This window comes from Gavialis gangeticus, unplaced genomic scaffold, assembly GCF_001723915.1.
Source record: "Gavialis gangeticus isolate Ggan-Ray unplaced genomic scaffold, GavGan_comp1, whole genome shotgun sequence".
Classification (NCBI taxonomy): Eukaryota; Metazoa; Chordata; order Crocodylia; family Gavialidae; genus Gavialis; species Gavialis gangeticus.
This window is the reverse complement of record NW_017729022.1, coordinates 143,759,973-143,775,124: the sequence shown is the minus strand read 5'-3', so window position 1 is coordinate 143,775,124 and position 15,152 is coordinate 143,759,973.

The following is a 15,152-nucleotide window of genomic DNA, read 5'->3' as shown; positions in this document are numbered from 1 at the left end:
CAGCAGTGAGGGGGACAAATTTAAGACAACCGCCCAATAATTAGATTCTGTACATGGAAAGTTATAACACATTTATAATATTCCATATATAGAATCTACTTCTTGGGAGGGATGGGTGTATGGGTGCATGTGTACATGTGTGTGGAGGTGTGGGATGCATGTGTTGGTAGGGTAGGGTGTGTGGTTGGGGTGTGGAACACTTGGGTGTCTGGGTGGGTATGGTGGGGGGTGGGTGCATGTATGGGGTGTGTGGTTGAGGTGTGGGTGGTGTGGGTATGCACATGTGAGGGGTTTCCCCCACCCACTGTTTGTGATGTGGCTGAGCGTAGCCCCTCCATGGGCGGGGGTTGGGGGAGAGCATCATTATTGCTTGCCTGGCTTGCAGTGCACTGCAAAGGGGCAGGAAAGCAGCTACCACCAGTAGGCAGCAAGGGAAGCCCCTAGAAAAGGGAAGGGTGGGCAGGGAGCCGAGCCTGGCACCACTGACTCTCTTGGTCTCTGTCCCACACGTGCCTGGTAGGGCTGCAGCCGAGCCTGTGCTGGCTCTTGCTGATGCTTCCACCCCATCTGCCTGTCCGATGCATGCCCAGGTGGGCTTTGTGGGCAGCTGAACTCCTTCACACACCCCACCTCCCTCCATTCACACTCTCCCCTGCCCAGCTATGCATGAGCAGGACCAAAGTAAGTTGAAAGCAGAGCCTGCTCCATTCCACTCAATGCTGCAGCTTCCCCTGCAGCAGCAGCAGTCCTACCCAGAAGCTGTGCCTGCTGGCTGGGACTGGGGCCCTCTGGTGGGGGAGGCTGGGAGTGCAGCATGCGCTGCCCCATGCGGGAGTGGGTGGGACTTGGCCCCATTTGGAGTGCAGCAGGGGAAGCCGCCAACCAGGCCAGATACAATTAATTGATGGGTGCCCACCTTCAGGCCATGTTCAATCAGCTGGTCAGAAGAATACAGCCCACAGGCCATATTTTGCCCAACCTATACAGTACACTAGGAGATAATACAGAGCCAGAATCACATTTTGCACTGGCATAAATCCAGAGCAATGCCAATCTAAAATTGTTGTCAAATAAGAATCAGAATTATAGATCTGGAATTTGCATTCAGGAAATTAAATCTCTATGAGGTCAGAATTATATAGCCCTTTGGCTCTTTTACTAGAAAAGCTAGCGCTTCATAATGCTGCTATTTCTACTGAAGCATCTGCCCTCCATCCATGACTGCTGCTTTTGGTGCACATTCATCTCATAGCTAGGTTTCCTTCCCCCTATTAGTTTCTTTTTATTCTCACCTATTCTTTTTATTCTTACACTTCTACTGCCAAGCCCCACTGTTTCCTTCGACTTACTTTCACCAAACAGAAAGAAAAAATTATAGTTTCTTTCCCACATATAAAATGGCAAAAATGGAGATATAAAATGGCACCAGTGTGAACAGGGATTATCAGCAGCACCTTGAACAATTTTTTGCATTAATTTTTCCTCGTGCTGTCATGAGCTCTCTCCACTCCTGTAAATTAAGTTGTGTGAACATTACAGAATACAGGGGTATTGATTTTGCCTGTTAAAATGCATTGCAACAAGTACCTTCTGACCTTCAGTCTTTTCAATTCTTCTGTGATGAGTGAGAAAATACTACCAGCTCCTAGATCTAAAAGTGCATATGTGAGGTGGGGCAGGGCCTGATTTTACTATCGCTTTGTAGTGTAAAAGTATCTTTGCTACTGTCAATGGCTTGTTTATCCAATCTGTTCACATAAATATACACAAATTACTCATCTTAATATAGACTTGTGAATTTCTTAAATAATGAAGTCTGGTTGAATTTAATTACAAATGGCTACAAAGTGATGAGGTTTCATAGGTGCAGGCCCTGATGTTTACTTCCCCACTGCTTTTCTGTCATAAGCAATACTGGAGCTAATAGAAAGACTATTAATTTCAGACAGTAGTAGCTACGGTTTTCTGGATCTGTCCTGTGGCAAATCTCTACCACATCCATTACTTTGAACTCAGGATACATAATTTATACACTCCCAAGGCTACTTGCCCCCTTAATTCCATTCCAACACAATTCACATAGCAACAGACTCTGTAGGGGTGGGATTCAGGAAGCTCAGTAAAGTGATCATAAGGTTCACGTGAATGAGAAAGAACCAGATGACAAACCTGAACTGCAGAACAACAAACAGTCAAACCTTTCTTGTATCTTTATCTCTACTTCCCCGTCACTAAGGGACCATCTTCCAAACCCCAGCTTCCTCAGCCTTCTAAATTAGGGAGCATCTCTAATTTATATTTGTCTCACCAGGGAGCTAGATGGACCAAGGTCCTGGAAACCCTGAAGTCTATATGGCTGGATAGCCTGAGAGCCATAGTCCCCTCAGAGTCTGAGGTCCTACCTCCAAGAAGGCATATATAACAGGGTTCCTTCAGAGCTGTGGACAAGGGAAGTACAGGCTTCCCAGCAGCACAATAATGGAGCTGCTTGGGAGCAAGGGCAGGACTTCTGCCTGCAGTTTGTTGGGAAGTCTGGAAAAATGAACAAGTTTCTGTAACATACTGTAGTTTTGAAATTTGGAATTTTCCATCTAAAATCTGCTTTTTCAGACAATTCTTCCTCTAGAGGGAGCTTAGCCAACCACTATCATCAGCCCTAGAAGGCTTTTCCACACATAGAATCATAAAATTAGGATTGGAAGAGAGGTCTTCTAGTGCAATCCCTACTCAAAGCAGGACTATCCCCCATTATATCATCCCAGCCAAGGTTTTTGTCTACCCAGGTCTTAAAAACCTCCAAGGATGGAGCTTCCACCACCTCTCTGGGTAACCTGTTCCAGTGTTTTACTACCCTCCTAGTGAGAAAATTCTTCCTAATATCTAACCTAAACTTCCCTTGATGCAACTTGAGACATTGCTCCTTGTTCTGTCACCTACCACCACTAAGAGCTGTCTAGCTTCATCCTTTTTTGAACCCCCCTTCAGGTAGTTGGAGGCAGCTATTAAATCCCCTCACCATACATTTTGGTTGTTGTCATCATTTGTTTCCTCTGAGCATCCAGGATAGTTGCTGAAATGCACTATTTATAGTTAGATTATTGGGTGGGTTTCCAGAGAGGACTAGAGAAACCTGTGGCATGTTCCCATGACAGCTGAGGTAAAGGAGGAGGTTTTTAGATTCCTCATAGTTTCCCATCATTAGTGTTGCATGAGCACTGTTTGTGCAAAGCATCTCAAGCTGTGCACAGTATTACTATTTTGGTTTCAACTGCATGGATGTAAATACCACCACTCCTCTTTTGACATGTTTGGCAAAGATAGTTAAGAGCCTGCTGCCACATAAAATAAAGACATGTACCAAAGTTGCCCAGGAATTGAAATAAGCTCATTAGAGAGGCTTTACTGGGTGTTGTTTGAGTGGGAAGGCAAGAGAGCAGTATGAGGGGGCAAAAAGAACCCATCAGCATCAGACAGTTACCGAATGCAATGCAATACAAAGTCTGGGCAAGCTGGTAGCACAACCCTAAGAAAAGCCTATAAAATAACTTTTTTTCCCCTTTTCCCCACAAAGGGGAGACAGTCACAACTGACTGTTGGGCTTTTCAGCTGAGGGCTCTTCCATCTGTCCCACCTCCTATTGACATTCGAATGCGATTTCCAATGTCTAGATGAAGGATGAGGTAGGGTTTTCTGCTTGTCTTGGAAGAATGGGAAAAGATTTGCAAATTCAAGGAGAAATCTCTTAATATTAGCATAAACCATATTTCATGGTGTACAGGTCAACTCCATTTTTCTGATCCAAAAAGTTAGGAATTCCATAGATCTGGTGTATAAGTCAGCCTGACTTTTTGGATCAAAAATATGGAGTTGACTTACAGCAGCCCCTGAGCGCCCTCAGTGCAGGCCAGGCACCTGGGGGCTGGACACATGCCACAGCACCACTCTGAAGGGATGGGGCTGAGCTTGGCGCTCAGCTGGTGCAGCCCAGGCAGCGCCACTCACAGGGGATGGGGGCCATGCCAGCTTAGTGTCGAGCACAACCCCGGCCCCTGAGAGTGGCACCAGGATCAGCGCTTGGCTGGCATAACCCCGTCCTGTGCAAGCACACTATGGAGTCACCACTTAGCCAGGCACTGAGCCTGGCCTTGTCCTGCAACACTACCTGGGCTGTGCCAGCCAAGCACCAAGCCCAGTGCCACTTGCAGGTGATGTGATCAAACTCAGTGCTTGACTGTTGTGGCACAGGCAGTGCCACTTACAGGGGATGGGGCTGGGCTTGGCACCCAGTCAAGTAGCATCTTCATAGTGACGGCAAAGCACGCAGGCCATGCTCGGGCTGGTCCTGGGCCACCTGGCCTCCAGCAACACGGATGCTGTCAGTAGGTGAAGAAGGTCTGAACTGGGCCAGGCCAGGGTTTGGCCAGGGTTGAGGACAGGCCAAGCCACACTGAGGTGGGTGGTCAAAAGTATTGATACGAAGCATAAGTTGAGGCTGAATTTTAAGAGTTAAAAATTGGGCTTCAAAACTCAACTTAAACACCATGAAATACGATAGTTAGGATAGGAAAATAATTTGTAATTCATACTGGAAACACATGATGTAGAATCAATGGCTGCAGAGGGTTTATGATCTATCTGATAATGTTCGGTAAGGACAGAGAGGAAGAACTCTTTGTGGGGGTGTTAATTTATTTTGGTTTTTGGTTTTTTGTTTTTTTTTTTAATGTGCAAACATACTAGCTTATAGATTGTCAAAGGGTTACTGACGTCTCCCCTTCTTTGCCTCTTCTCTCATGCGTGCTGTCATCTTCCAAGAGGGTTTTAAGTCACTTGCAACAAATGATTTAGCAAAGAGTGAAAGCCTGTGACTTGTTAGTGTCATAGTCCCCCAGGTTCCTGTAAAACTGACCTTAATTCATCTGTAAACTATGAATTTCAAGTCCATTAGCTACTCAGGTCTCAAATGAGCTGTTTTCAGCTCATCCCTCAAACTAGCTGCCCCACCAACCTAACAACTCACTGGCTGCTTTTCTGACTCTCTTAGCCCTAGCAGTGACTAACTAGGGTGACTATATGATCTGGTCAGGCCGGGACAGTCCTGGATTTACAAAATCCAGGAGTGTCCGCTGAGCCATCTGCAGCCACCAGCCAGTCCCAGGCAGCTGTTGAAAATTGAAACAAAAGTCCCAGGGGCATGGGATGCAGTCCAGTGGGGAGGCAAAGCAGCATGGTGTGCCACATACATAGACAGGCAAGCACTGTTGCTTTTATATGAAAGCAAGGCAGGTAGACTGGAGCAGTGCCCAGCCCAATCTGCCCCCCACCTCCAGCCACTGCTCAGGAAAATCCAGAGTGGACATGTGCGAGCAGGGTGGCACCTGCTTTAGTCTGCCCACCATGCTTCTGCACAGCAGCAGCGGTGCCTGTCCATCCACCTAGCCGATGCACCATGCTGCTCCTTGTCCCCACTGGACTTTATCCCGTATGCCTGCCCACCTGCCTCTGCCTGCAGCAGTGCCACTGACCTGTGGGGTGTCAGCATCCCAGATTTCCTTTAAAATATGGTCACTCTGCTTCTAACCTACCGCATATGAAACTGGCACTGAAATACATTATTTCTGTACTGGGAAAACAACAGGATCAAGCCCCCATATATTATCTTTTACTCACTACATTTAGGAATAGAGGTGTTCCCATGACAAATCATCAAGTACTCATGCCTGGAGCACTGTGTCAAAGGAATAATGCCCATACAACCATAGATTACATGATTACAGTGAAGAGCAAATAAAATCACATGCCATAAATCCACTATGTTTGAAAAGAAGACAGCACAGTGCAGATGCTGGGCAGCTTGTCTTTATATTTGAAAGGAATCACTACTAAATTTAATGTTCATGGGTTTAATTCGCATCTCACCTACACTGGTGTAACTCCATTGATTCCAACAGAATTATTCCTGATCTATACTGTTGAGAAGGGAGAATCTGATCCAATATTTTCAAGAGCCAGTGGTATTCTTTATAACATGACACAATGTACATTCAGGACAATATCTTCTCAAAGTGTTCTCCATTATTTTCTTTAAGCATGGAGGGCATGTGATATATTTTTACAAGCCCATATATAGTAAGTGACCCTTCACTGAAGTCAAGTCATCAATTCTAAAGCAATGAAAGGATTAACAGATATTGCTCACATTTGACATATTTTGGTTTTCACATGTATGACAAAATACCTTGTTATTTCTGAGCAGCCATAAAAAGTACAGTATAACTGACACTGACAGTGTGTGTTTGCCTACCATTTTTTAAAGAGTCTCAATCAAATAAGATGTTTCATCACATGGCAAGTTTTAAGTGGAGACACTGAAATATAATTACATGGTACTCTTCCACTGCATACGTGAAGTCTGAGTTTATTGGAACTTTAAAGTAAAGCAAGATGCCTGCAGCTACATGACCCATTTTGTGGGTTGAAGCCTACTCAACCTGAGGAAGGAGAGCAGAATTGGGTACTAGGTTAGCTGAGTTTTTTTATTAATAGGTGGTAACAGAGATATTGTGCTGAGTACAGATACATTATGTTTGATGTTATACGATGCTTCATATTGGGATAAACACTTACTATTACAGTTAAAAAATACTTTGGGTTTGTTTTTTGTTAAGAGTTTCAGGTTGTGTTGTGTTCCTCTACAAAACAAGGTCAGATAAAATTCAGATTGATGGACTGCTTTACAGTTCAGGTGACGTATAGCAGCTATGAATTAAGTGCTTGAGGAATCTACAGTTATCCAAAATAATTAGAACAATATTTACTTTGTGCATTGTGTGTGCCTAATGTGGATAAATATTCATTTGTTGTTACTACAGCCAAAGCCCTGTCCAGTTCAAGCAATGGAAATACCAATTTTTCAATTTGATTCAGAAATATTGAGTGAGGCTGAAACTCTGAAATGTGCTTAAGAGAGCTAGGTTCAATGGGATTTGCCTCCTTTGAATCAATGGGCTTGAAATGTTAAGTCAGATATGCTCTCAAAGTGTGTTTTAATGTCTTTGATCAAATGTTTTCAACAAATGGTGTCTGACCATCCACTAAGGTAATTCGTGTTTTAGTTGCAGTTTGAGTCACATTTTAAAAAACAGAATGCTTCAAGCAAGGCCTGAACAAATTGTCATTTTTGATCTGAATTAGTCCTGAATAAACAGCAAGCTTAGTTATAATGGGGGGCTATTCAGTCATGCACTCTTAATCCCCATTCTAAAGGCACGCTTTAAATACAGTGAAAATCAATGTTCATGTGGCCTTTTTCTGTAATGCATTCAGCTCCCAAATTCAATCTTTTATCCCCATTTCCAGTACACATTTTAAAAATATTACTGAAATAAGCTACCGTGAGCTTCTTAATGGCCCTAGTTGGCAGTCAAGTACAACTGCTAACCATGAACAGGAGGAAGATGCTTTAACCCAGTGGTGACGCATAGGGCGCACACGGGGGTGCATGTGCACCCCCTAACAATGCTGGTACACCCCCTGACAGCCAGTGTTCTTCAGTTAGGCGAGGGGGAGGGGAGGCGGGAGCAGGCAGGGCAGGTGGGAGCACCGGTGCTCCCTCACGAGTGCCAGCCGGGGAGTCGAGGCACCAGGAAAAGCACCACTGGCACTTCTGGGAGTGCTGCGGACAGTGCAGTCAGCTGCAGGGGACTCCCCCCCCCAGTCACTGACTGGCCGCTGGGGGGGCATGTGCCCCCCCCAATCAGGAGTCACCCATCATCCATGCTTTAACCCATATTACTATAATATCATTTTGAACAGATTATATTGGATAACATAGAACAGTACTCTTAAATGGAGCTTACTTTTTATGGAGTCCATCTCCAGTCTTCCTTGTATCATGCCTGAATCACCCAAAGGGTATGAGCTTGTCAGGTAATGTATGTGCAAATCCTCAGCCTGCAGAGACACATGTGGTGTTCTCCCTGTTTGGATCATAGCACAGCCCCAGCTGTACACTAATTTAAAAGTCAACAAGAGCAGGGATTCAGTAGTCAACAGGTCAAAACCAGAAGAGATTCTGGTTCAGCCACTAGTAAAGTTCTCCTGCAATAGAAAAATAAATTTAATTTATAATAGTAACAAAAGGCTTGTGCTTACATTTGGTTAGGTATGATATAGCAGTTTTCCCAGGTGCATAACGAATATCAACAGGCAAAGAGGTGAAGATGAATGAAGGGTAATAAACAAAACTGCCATGAGCCACAGCTTAGGGGAATGAAATTTCAGTCAGCTCATCAGAGGCCGCATCTACACAAAACACTACTGCTCAGTAGCACCAAGCTACTTGTTGCTACTGCACAGTAGCATCAGAAAAAAACCATGTGGGGATAATGCTGCGCAATAATGCTGGTTACTGCAGTCATTTAGTACTTGGTTATGCACGTACTAAATGATACTGCTCATGTAGACAAGGCCAAAATGTCGTACTTATTTTGCACTGCTAAGACTATAACTGAAATTCCATGGAAAACATCATGATAAGAGAGATTTTGTAAAGCAAAACCCAAGATTTCTCCAAGCTGCAACATCCATGATGTAAACCTTTCTCCACTCCTCTTTTTTTCAGAACCCCTGATGTTGTGGAGGTGGCAACACCTGCCAGAGTGCATCAGACAAATTAAAACTCATAGCTGAGCAATGGTTCACTCCTAGATTTATTTTCAGAGGCTGATTGAATGTGGTACAAATGGATAACTATGATGAATCTATCTATTCAGAAAGATTAATTGATTCTGTTTACTGCCTCTGCTGTTGTTATTTAAAGAACCAACAACCTAATTTTCATTAATATTTTACAGAAAAATATGATTTAGACTACAAAGAGGATTCACCCATCTTCCCCAAGAAACTGCTGAAAATAAGATTACAAACACATAGGTAATTTATTTGTTCGGCCATGTGTATCAAAACAAAATATGCTTTTCCACATATTCTGACCAACTAATCACACAGACATATTTCTGAAAGCAGTTTAGTTCAAAATTAAATATATTTTATGAGTTCAATTGTCAATATTGTAGCTCAATATAATTTCTTTATATAAAACTGGTACATTTTTGTGAGATGGTACAGCTGAGTAGTGCATTTTCCTTGAAAGTTAAATAAGACCCTTCATGGAAACTGCATTTTGAATGTCCTTCTTAATAAAATATGAGGGAATATGTTATTTCTCCATGCTTTTATTTACAAACTGCTTTACATCTGAACAAAGAACATGGATATCTAACAGGACACTCAGAAAGCTGATGGCAAAATGGGACACAGATGTACACACACAAAAAAAACCAGTAGCCTAAATTAAAAGCTAAACATAATGAGAGTCTATACATGCTCTGGGGTTGCAGGGGCACTTTTATTAGTGTCTCTTGGGAGCCACTCTAATTAAAGCGCCCACAGCATCTTGTGTATTCAGTGTCCTATGTTTCAACATGGTGGCGGGGGTACTTTAACTAAAGTTAATTTGATGAGGTTTAGTTAAAGCGCCCCCACCACCATTTTGAAGTGCGGGGATGCTGAATACATGAAATGATGAGGCTTCTGGAGCTTGCTAATTAGCATGCTCTTGCTGACTTGATTAATTGAGTTGGCTCCAGCACACTGTAATTACAATATCTACAGGCATCCAAAGGATCTAACTAGCACAAGAAATATATTCCTTGGATATTACATGTAATATACATACAAGTCTTCTGCACAAGAAACTGATTTGATTAAATCTAGTCTTAATCACTCAGGCCAGGTACAGACATCATATTTTTACTGGTATAAGTGATCAGAAATTGGTCTATACCCATAACAGAATAGAACACAAGTTTGGCACACAAAACTGGTCTATACCTGTAAGAGAGCATAAGTTCAGGACACAGACTGGTTTAAAAATGGCAGAACCTGATCTAAGATTTGCCCCGCATCTCCCCTGCCCTGCCCCACCAAAGGGCAAATATATGTTCTGTTTTCTACCAGTCTAAACAATGCCACTTAGAGACAACTGCCTAACTTAAATCGATTCTGCCTCAGGCTTTTTGAGTATCTGTACCTAGCCCCAGTTAACAACTTAAAGTCAAAAACTACCTACAACTGCTTCATGCACTAGGGGCTTATCTACACAAGATGCTACTATGCAGTTGTTATGGCACATTTATTTAGTGCTTGTTTTAGCAAGCACTAAATAAATGCATAGTAACTAGAGTTACTGCACAGTAGTGCTGGCAAACATCTTTTAAGTGATGCTATTACACAGTAGCCTAATAATACCGCACAGTAGCATATTAGCACTGTCTGTGCTATAGTGCACTACTATGCAGCATTTTTTGGCTATGGTACAGTCCCTGTCTCGTGTAGCAGCACCCTAGAAAACTTTATGTATTTCCTTTATTAAAGGGGAAAAGTGCTTATCTCAGTCAGCACTGGGTTCTTGTCAAATGTGAATGGCACTAAAGTATCAACTGCACTTTTTCACTTTTCACAATAGTAAATGAATATTCAGCACTTCAAATGGGGCCACACCACCCCACTACAGAAGTCATTAGGGAGGAGGAAAGAATTCTGGTGGGTGAAATCTTTTTTTGGACTGACGGCCAGTGTTCCCTCTAAGCTGCATGGCGCATGCAGCCGCACAGGCGCGCTCATGCTGCATTGCAAGGCATGTCTGTGCTGCGGCGCACACCTCACAGCTTAGAGGGAACACTGCTGACTGCATGGTTGGTATAGACTTAGACAAGCTTTCAGGCATCACAGTTCCCTCCTTGGGTCATTAGAAAAGAACATTCCTTGGGGACCCCATCACAAAATTTTCTCCAGCAGTTTCCATCAAAGGCTGGGATACACCCATTTTAAAATAAGGCATGTTTAGTCCACAGCAACTATAAAACTTTGGAAGATTTTGTGAAAGCCAGAGTCTTCCCAAAAGACTACTTCCCAGCTACAGGTAACACTCTCCCACTCACCTGTCAGCATAGCTGACCATTTTCCCTAAAAAGAGGCCCCAGGCTGTGAACAGTATCCATAAGCAAATTACAGCTGAAATCTCTATGAATCAGGTGTGGGATGGATGATGCACATAACACTCCCATCTTGACACACATGTACCCTAAATTATTGAGAATCAAGGAATGTCTTATTCCCAAAATGTACAACCCTTCCTCCTTTCCTTTTCTGATTTTATTGGACACAAACCACATATAATGTGGAAGACCATTCAGTTTGGGATATAAAAGAAATGCATGATGAGACCCATGATGTGGCAGAAAAAAACTAACTTATTAACAAAATTAAAACAGATAGAATATATAAAAATTAAGGGCAATTTTCTTGATTAAAAATAATGTCCAGTTTGCACTTACAGAAACTTTTGCCTCAAATCACAGATGCCCTAATTTCTCACAATACTGTCTTTGCTTCAAAATGCACTTGGAGTCAGGCACAGCACCTCTCTTCTAGAAGACTGGAAATGGAGTGAGACAAGAAAAAAGAATGCATATCTGGTTAAAACTTCATCAGTTTATTTTCTGAGGCAGATAATGCATTTTCACTGCCTCCTGTGAGAACTCATATGGAGGAGGCTTGGTGGGCTATCAACATCTTTCATAACTCATACCATATTCCATTAATCATCAGCTTACATTAGAAAGGCCACCTGTCCTTGCCTGCTTGTTCCCTATAATGAAAAATGTTCCCTGGGTTGTGTCTGGTCAATTAATCTGTATATTTACTTACAGGAGTTAGCACATTAGAATCTCTTCATACTCTGAGTGCAGCAACTAAATTCTGCTGATCTTGAAACTCTGTGTTCCATAACTGTCAGGACTGAGGAAATGGATCAAATAAAATACCACAAAGACTGTATCCCTTTGCCTAACTTCTGACTGGTGAAAATCACCAAAGGAAAAAAAAATGATGCTTGAAAGTGTGCAGACAAAGACCAATTTCATTTTTCAAACCAGGGCCAGATATAGAGATAACAAACATTTCACAAATAAATCTTGTTATTCTGGGATTTCTAGCTCAGTTGTCTGGATTCAAATTTGACATGCTCAGAACAAGCCTAATCTCAGATATAGGCCCAAGATCCAGAGTCTGGATATTGCTCTGAATTCTTTCAAAGATAAGAGAAGATGAAAGGATTGGTTTTGGAGTTTGGATGGTCTACCTAATCCTTACCTTGAAAACAGTAGGTTTGCATATCTACAAGATTTTTAGTTTAATCCAACTTCAAAAGCAAGAAATGGAATTATAATGCAGATTAAAAGGTTAAAATAACAGAAAGGGATCAAGAGGAAATGTAAGGCGGAGCATCAAAGGACATTTTGTGTGTGTGATGGCCTGGAACAGATCCTATAGCTTTTAGCAGCCAATTATATATTTTATTTTAATGTCATTTAACAGCTATTATAGAGCTGTAGCAGTAGAGGTTTCATGTCTTTTGGTTTCCAATAATTTCACTAAATGTGGAATGGATACTAATTATTTTGTTTGTGTAGGAGTTGGCTTTTCTTTTCTTCTTCCTATTCCTTTTTCTTTTTGTTTTTAAATGTATATGATCTAAGAGCAATATGCCAAGATATGAAGAAATAATGAAAAGAAAGAATACAAAGAAAAGAAAGAATATCATTATGTTTGTAAATATTTGCAACTGTACTTACAAAGATTGCTATTCTTCCTACTGATGGCTTTGATAGCTCACCAATTAGAAGAGGATTCTGGCTGCTGTCTTTACAAGAGTTCTTCAGTGAAAATTTAACTTGACATGCAACACCAGCAGAAATACAGTCTACTATTTTGCTGGTGATACAGGTACTCTGTAAAATATGGAACAATTTTAATATATTCCAAAGCAAAATTAGTACCACCATTCCAAACTGTAATTCTGCCCATGAAAGAAATACTTCCTTTTCATTCACTTTTTATGATGTTACTCCTTTCTTCCTTTGTATTTCACATTTATATAACATTATATAACATTATATAAAGTAGAGCAATTTAGAGTAATATATTTGCTGGTACAGCATTTCAGTAAGTAAGGGAATTATTAAAATAGATCCTAAAAACACATAATCATCTTTTTCTACAATAAAATCCCATACACAATTTTTTGTGGTAACAGTTAGGCCATGAACTGCAACAGAAAGTGAACTTACCTGAAAATGGATGATTCATATTAAGAGGATTTTTTTAAAGATTCCAGGAACAGAAGTATGTTTCTTCCTGCTTGCATAGTTTTGATGTAATTATATTTGGTCAATGGTTTTCATTTCTCTTCTCCCATAAGATTGTCTACTTTAGCTCTGCAACCAGAAACTACTAGCATCACCTTGAATTTATACCATAAGTATGCTTTTATATAATGCCCCAGCATGCTGATACTTTACATCTAATTAAAAAATAAAGAGCATTGGTAAAATCCTATACCTTTAATAAGATTTCTCACTCAGTTGTTAAGTTATTGTTGTAACAAAATCAGTCTTATGAAAGAGATTCATGTCTCTTCAGCATAAATGCTGCTAATTTGAATCTTATTTCACTTAATAGAACTTTGGAAAGTAATATTGTCAGGCATTTGAGTTTTACCCATATGTCTGTTGATAATATAAAAACAAATGTATTGGCTCCTTGTTATTCTTTCTTTTTCTTTTTTTTTTTTTGTATCTACACTCTAATCTACAAAATCTTCAGTAAACAGAGTACCTATTTGAACAGGAAAAGAGTCTATGTGTTGACTAAAATTTAAGGCTCATTGTTCTGAAAGCTAACTTTCCACTAGAAAATCTATGTTATGACTATATACAGAAACTTACAAGTGTCCATTTTCAGGAAGATCTTAATGAAAGAAAAGAGTGTATATGAAGGAACAAATAAAGCACAAATGTTTCCTGTCTTGAGCATTGAGTCAAAAGTGTGGGCTCCAGCACATACATGAGATCAGAAACTAAGAATACTGTAAAAAAAAAAAAAAAAAGAAGAAGAAGAAGAAAAGAAAAGAAAACAGCAATCATGATGATATTCCACTTTTCTGTCTCTGAGCAGATGGACATAAAAGAAAATGTGCAGAGTAAATGGACCTACTTTAGATCACAATGAGAAACTATGAAATTGCAACAGGGCTGGATAAAAGGAAAAACAAAATGAAAGCAATTACATTATTAGCTCTGATGGACAAAGGCTATCAAATGTTCTAGCTATATCTGGATGTGTCAATACAATAAGTCAAGAGGACCTATGCAAAGAATTGAAAGCAGACCGGAATCAGCATCATGACCCACAAAAAGTGTCATACATAAAAGTGCCTTTTTCAAGACACATAAAAAAATCCAGAGAAAAAATAAGTGAAAATATTGCCAAATACCACAAAATGGCTGACATGATGATCAACTCTTAACAAATGGAATAATGCAGGATAGACTGTTAAATAGGGATGACACATACAGGAGCGTAAGCAAGTATTCTCAGAATTCTCAAGAATCCTCTGGGCCTACACAGACCCTACCAAGAGCTAAAGACCTGGATAAAGCTTTTGAAACACTTCACATCCAAATACATAACAGAAGTGCAGCAAACAAGAAAATTCACCAAGTAGCACAAAGACAGCATGGCAATTAGGAAAAACACACCAACATTTGTTCAAAGGCAAATACATACCTTATCTACTCGAATCCAAGATTAGGGTTTTTCCCCCAGTCACTATGAGGGAATCTCATTTTAGATTTGAGTTATGACCTGTGGCAAGCAGTGGTTCAGCTCTGGCTTTGGCCCTGATCACCCCTTGGCCCTGGCCCTGGCCAGGCCAGGGGTTGTGCCACTGCTGCTGCTGACTGCCCTGGAACCAGAGCTGCCATACAGAAGGTTAGCAGCAGTGGGTAGTGAGGAAGGGGTGGGGGCAGGCATAGGTACAGGCACAGGGGGCAAGGAGTAGCCAAGCATAGGCATAGGGAAGAAGGAGGAAAGGGGAACTGACAGGAGGGATAAACAGCAGGGGAGCAGGTGGCAAGGGGGTACATGGCAGCAGCGGGGGCAGGAGGTAAGTGGTGAGAGAAGATCCCTCAGGGACAAGTGAGAGGGAAAAAGGGAGCATGTATCAGGGGGCAAATGACAGTGGGGGC